The 6,548-nt window shown below is 41.7% G+C and overlaps 1 protein-coding gene across 1 annotated transcript in view; it reads right to left on the bottom strand.

The window, feature by feature from the left end:
- Positions 1–674: 674 nt before the first annotated feature.
- Positions 675–6,548, bottom strand: part of LOC134298835 (uncharacterized) — a 483,127-nt gene continuing 477,253 nt past the window's right edge. The window contains exon 2 of the mRNA XM_062980225.1: positions 675–1,103. The gene's annotated coding sequence lies outside the window, so the exon portion shown is untranslated. The remainder of the gene's footprint in view (positions 1,104–6,548) is intronic.

The raw sequence follows: 6,548 nt of genomic DNA, 5'->3' as shown, positions 1-6,548 counted from the left end.
GACAGCCCCTTGAATCTCCCGCCCCGCTCCCCCCGCCCATCTGATCGCAGATAGGCTAGAGGGTTGAACGAGGCGGGCTTTCGTTTCCCGCCTTGCTCTGCTGGCCCAATAGGGAGCTGCTTTTTGTCCCCACTCGAGCCAATCAGGGAGGAGAAAGCAGGAGTTATTGAAACAATGAAGTGTCTGAGCAGGAAAGATCGGATTAATTCCTGCCCGGCCGAATTCTAAAGGGATTAATGACAGCAATCAAGGGTTCCTGTCACGTATACAGATTTCAGATATGCCTTGGGGTGTCAGAGGTGGAAGTAGGGATGGGTGGTGATGGGCTCAGCAGGGCGCCTTCCTGAGGTGTCCTGGATTTTCTTTTGGAGGAGATATGACAATGTTTGCCTTGAGGGCGAATCACCTTTAGGTCAATACTCCGAATTTGGTGACTCAAGCCCTATATTGTCCATGCAATCTGAATTTGATTGGGTTAAGCGGCAGCGGATTAACCTTTTGTTTTTGGGAAGGTAAGCCTGGGTCATAGAAAATGGGGCAGGTTCTGGGGTTCAAGTTGAGTTCGAAATATTCCCTATTTGATTTCATGACTTGGCAATTATATGAAATAAAATGAAAAATAAAATAAAGTTGGAATATAAACCCTGCTGGGAAAAATACATATTTTTCGGGGATCCCAAAGAGTACAAATACATATAGGCAGATAGATAGATTTCAAGGAAATAAGGGAGAATCCATAAAGGTGGGTTACATTGCATAAAGGGGAATCATGAATGGTATAAACAATTGAAAACATTTGATAAGAACGAAGTTCACAACATCTGGGGAACCCAATATGGAAATTCATAGAAGTGGAGTTCTAGCAGCATGATCTCACAATTCATGAAGTTAGCCCAACGATTAGAAATTCATACAACAGTGATTCATGAGGGTGTCCAGGTACATAGAATATGAAAATTCACGGATACATGAGGAAAAGAGTTCATCTGTGGTGGAAGGAATTCATAGAGATGGCATGGGGAAGAGGCACATGTGGGTTGCAGTCTTTGGAAGTATAAGATTTCATAAGTTCAGGGATAGGTCTGGGGAAGAGTGTTCTTCTCCTTCATAAAATTATGAAGATGTGAATGAAACGTGGAGGGCGCCCGTCCAGGCACCCTCCTGGCAGCTGTAGAGAGGGTGAAGGTCCTTGGAGAACTATGTCTCCCCAGCGGGAGAGCGATCCCCCATCCACAGTTCACAGAAAGGGACCAGGGATCTCCTAAAACCATCCCGCGGGTCGCGGGGAGAGGAAAGTCCGGGATAAGGCTGGAAGAGAGCAGTCTGGCTTGAAAGGAGCAGTCGGTTCCGTTTGACAGTCAGCTGATGAGGTGCCGAGAACTGGACCGATTTTGGTTCCGTTGGTGGTCCTTGAGTCAGGAGCCTTAGAAAGGGTTAGGACTAAAAGAGGAGCGTGCTAGGGGTAATTTTGATAAAGATATGAGCCAATTTGTATCGCCCGCCGTATTAACCTATGGCGGGCGAAGCCTCCGCCAGGGTTTAAAGATCGGACGGGTTAGTGAGAGAGAGAGAGAGGGAAATTGCGTGCAAAGGAAGGAGTCAGGGAAAGACACAAAATAACCAGATAGAGAGTGTTACTGTTAAAAATGAATGCTACTTTTATTGGGGGGATTTGTTACATAGTTCAGGGAAGGGGAAAGTGAAGAAAAAAAGATCTTTTAATAATAGTCTGCTGCGGTCCCGCTCCGTTCCTTTTGGTGATGGATCTGCGGAACTCTCCGCTGCGGGTTCAAATCAATTTGAAAGCCGGGGTCACGGTCATCAATTCCCTCCAACTATTATATTTCTTCCCCAGAAACAGCAGGCTCTCCCATTTTACTAAACGTGACAGATGAGAGACAACCACTCTTACTGAATTCTAACAACTTGATTCACTAGAAGATGTTTTTGACTTCAGTGTTGATAGGAACATCTAGAAAGTTAAACGAAATCTGTAGGAAAATAGCAAACAAATGATTTAGCAAATTTACCAACAAGTGAATTTGAAGCTGTGGATAAATTATAGAAGTATAAATAATTTAATGAACATCCATTAAAAAGGCAAGGATGAAATCAGTACAGCACACTCTTAAAAGTCCCTTCCTTATAAACAGTCAGCTATCAAAATATTTCCAGCACATCCTGCTCCACCTTTCCACTACAGGTAGTCCCCAAGTTATGAACAAGAAAGGTACTATAGATTTAATTATATTTCAAGAATAATACTTTGATTTCAGAGTACCGTACATACAAATTTGAAGTAATAACACATCAGATTACTTTGGCTATACAGTTTATAGCATGGATGCTAAGACTGGGTACAATTGCTCTAAATTAATGACAGAATAAACCTAGGTATCTTTTCCAAATAATACAAGTAATATTTTTGCTTTCATACAGTTTTATTCCTGAAGAATTGTTATAGAAATATTTTACTTGGATAGGTTAAAACAGTTACTCTTTTGTAACTATGCCCTGACACCACTAGATGTCATCATGTTTCTGCCACTTTCACAGCTGATAAAACTTAAAACGCAGTATACATTTAATAATTGTCTAAAATAAATTTTACTGCTTTTAATTTATTTGCTGGTATTTTAGATAATCTAAATATTTTCATTTACAATGTGTATTGCATTTCCTAAATTGACACATTCAGGTTCACTGATTTAGAACAATTCTTCCCACATGGTTGGAATTTAATTGCATTACATGTCTGGGCCAGTTTAGATGCCCACCATCATTTCAGTTACCTCTATTAATTGCATTTGGTGGCAGGAATTAGCAAACTTTAGCGGAAGCCATGTGTTGAATTTATTTACTTTGAAAGTATATATATATATATGTGTGTGTGTTTGTCATATTGAAAAGTCCATGATACCTAAATACAGTAGAGTATCACTTACCCAACATAAACGGGGCCGGCAGAATGTTGGATAAGTGAAAATGTTGGATAATAAGGAGGGATTAAGGAAAAGCCTATTAAACGTCAAATTATGTTATGATGTTACAAATTAAACACCAAAACATGCTTTACAATAAATCAACAGAAAAAGCAGTTTGATAGATGGTAATGTTATGTAGTAATTACTCTATTTATGAATTTAGCACCTAAACATTGCAATGTATTGAAAACATTGACTACCAAAGAATTGACTACAAATAAAGACAGAATTGCATAAAATGAACAACACATTGTCAGAAATTAAATCCATAAAAAGTTCAGTCCTTACTGCCTAGAGAAACAGCTGTGGATCCGGGCAGGAGGCAGACTGCGTTGGATAATCCAGAATGTTGGATAAGTGAAGGTTGGATATGTGAGACCCCACTATATGAAACCTGACATGAGTGTTACAAGGACCCTAACTATATACACCTTGGGTTTTATGTGTGTGTGTTTAGTATGTTAATTTGAAATCCACTGAAAGTTATAACATACAGTACCATCTTCGGTCACTAAGTGGGAGACTTTAAACCAATTGTCAAAAGTCAGACACCAATAAGAGAGCAAAATAGAGTTTATTAAAGCAAATGTCCAAAAATAGCTCAACAAACACAAAAAGGCTTAAAACACTTAACAATGTTCACAATGGGCCAAAAAACGAGGGCAAAAACTAAGACAAGCAGTATTGAAGCCCACATACCCTTCCCAAAACTTAAACGTTCAAAAGGAGTTCAAAACCAAACAAATGCCCAAAATGGGCTAAAGGACTCTCAGTTAAGAGCAAACAAGCCAGCAGAACAGCGAGATGCTGGCAAGCCCGCAGCAACTGCTGCAGGAACACACGCCAAACCAGAAGTTAAAGGAGCGGAGCAGGAAAGCGTCGTCGAGCCGGTCTGGAGTCGGGATAAGCCAGCAGTACCAAGCCGTTGTAGAAGCAAACACCAAGCCAGGAGTTAAAGGGGCAGAGCGAGAAAGCATCGTCAAGCCGGTCCAGAGTTGGGATGAGCAGTCAGGCAGCCACCGAGTAGAGAATGATGCCAAACCACGATTTGAGAGCGAAGAGCAAAGCCGAGTCAAGTTCCAGTCCAAGGTCCAAGGTCCGAGAGGTTGAAGTCATCCAAGAAGGTCACAACACGAAATGGCACAGAGAGCCAAAGCAACAAGGGCGAACAGCAGATCAATTGCAAAGTCCCAGTCCAGTCTTCAGTAACACACACAGGAAACCCAATGGCGCCCGGCAACACCTTGCCACACGCAAGGTATAATGGCCAAACATCCCCAATATACCCAGCTCTCCCTGGGCTTCCAAACTATCCACGCCCAAAGAGCAGGTGTCTCAATTTCTTAATCTGAATCAGAACTCCACACAGCCAATGCCCTTGGGTCAGGTGTTCCGAATTCCTCATCAGAGCCCCAATCATCCTGCCCATGCCCAACTCTATCCACACCTGTGGACCCCCTCTCACTCCTCCAAGCAGACCAAATGGGATCTGCTTCTGAAGACACCCAAGCTTCCCCAGCATCAGCAGCATCCATGGGCCCCGATTCTTCCCCAAGCATCTCCGGTGCCCGTGCCCAGTCCGTGCCCGGTTCCTCTGTTAATACCTGTTCCCCAGCATCCATTTCCTCTTCCAGATCCCCATCTGAATCCCATCTTATCCAACATTCTGAATTATTCAACACAATCTGCCTTTTTGTAGTCAATGTTTTTGTAGTCAATGTTTTCAATACATTGCGATGTTTTGGTGCTAAATTCATAAATACAGTAATTACTACATAACGTTACCTTGTATTGAACTGCTTTTTCTGTCGATTTGTTGTAAAACAATGTTTTGGTGCTTAATTTGTAAAATCATTATGTAATTTGACCTTTAATAAGCTTTTCCTTAATCCCTCCTCATTATCTAACATTTTCGCTTATCCAACATTCTGCCGGCTCGTTTATGTTGGATAAGTGAGACTCTACTGTATGTCTGTTCTATAGCCTGGACTGAAACCAGATTGGAACTGATCTTGATAATCTCATCCAGGAAGGCATGTTGCAGGGAGGCCAATAAAACGCTCCAGAAATGAGCTGTTGATAACTTGCTGGTTATTAATACAGAGACTAGGACAGGGGTAATGGATTCAAATTTCAGGAAAAGAGATTCCACCTAAACATTAGGAAGTACTTCCTGATGGTAAAGAGCTGTTCGACAGTGGCATATACTGCCTTGGAGCATGGTGGAGTCTCCTTCTCTGGAGGTTTTTAAGGAGAGACTGGATGGCCATCTTTCAGGTGTGCTTTGATTATGTGTTTCTGCATGGCAGAGAGATGTTTGACTGAATGGTCCAGGGGTCTCTTCCAACTCTATGATCATATGATTCAGTACTGACAATTATGACAGATGATGGGAGGTGCAGATCAACAACTTCGGGATTGGGGCAATTTGCATACCTATGCCATAGGGGATACTGGATCCCAATTTAGTTTACCTGAATGATATAAATCCATAGGATGTAAATTACGACTAATCTTAGTACTACTGATTTCACTGAGCCTAATCTAGGTATGAGAGAGTCGATTTCATCACATCAAGGCAATTAAATGGATGAAAATGTTTTTCTCCGTAGAGATCAGTAGAGTTCTATTTTTTTATTATTAAATGGATGAATTCCTTACCTTCACCACACTTCCATGCAACTTAGTATGTTCTCTGCATTCTTTGAGTAAATTTCTCACCACATTACAGATCTGAGGCCCCACCCACTGTCCCTCCCACCGCATTATTTGTTGAAAAAAATCCTCCTCTCCTTGAAATCTCAGCCTCGCTCTGTATGAACGTGAGAGCAGAGAAGTTTCCTTTGGGTTGCTGCCTAAAAGAGTGGGGGGGGGGGAGGAGAGAGAGAGAGAGAGAGAGAAAGAAAGAAAGAAAGAAGGAAGGAACAAGAGGAACAAGAGGAATTAGGCATTTCAGTATTATTTCTGTTATTTCTGGCATGAGGGAAGGTGGGGAAACTCTGCAATTTAGTTGTATGCTCTGGGAACAAAGTATTATACACTGTATAATACTTTCATAATCATATACAAATTACTAGGGGATACTTGCATCATAGCGTAATTGCAGCCAGGCTTTGAAGGTGCAAGGCTATTCAATACCAATCAAGGTGGCCAGTTGCAACATTTCCTCTTGCCTCTAATAATGAGATAATGCTTCTGGAACACTGCCTAGACAGCTCTGAAAGGCAACTCAGTGGGCCTTATTTCCAAAGAATTTTACCTTGAAGTGACATTATCTAGGGCCCCATCAGCACTGTCATATAATCCAGCTTCTGAATCCCAAACATCTGGATACTTGGATCATTGCAGAATTGCAGCCAGGCTTTGAAGCTTCAAGGCTATTCAATGCTAACCAAGGTGGCCAGTTGCTAAATTTCCACTTGCCTCTGATAACAATGAAATAATGCTTCTGGAACATGGCCAGACAACCCTGAAAGAGCTTAGAGTTTAATTGAATTCAGTGGGTCTTATTTCCAAAGAATTTTATCATGTGACAATTGCAACAATCCCACTTGCCTCTGAGGA

The sequence above is a fragment of the Anolis carolinensis genome, chromosome 1 (genome assembly GCF_035594765.1).
Source record: "Anolis carolinensis isolate JA03-04 chromosome 1, rAnoCar3.1.pri, whole genome shotgun sequence".
NCBI lineage: Eukaryota > Metazoa > Chordata > Lepidosauria > Squamata > Dactyloidae > Anolis > Anolis carolinensis.
This window is presented reverse-complemented; position numbering and strand designations above follow the sequence as displayed.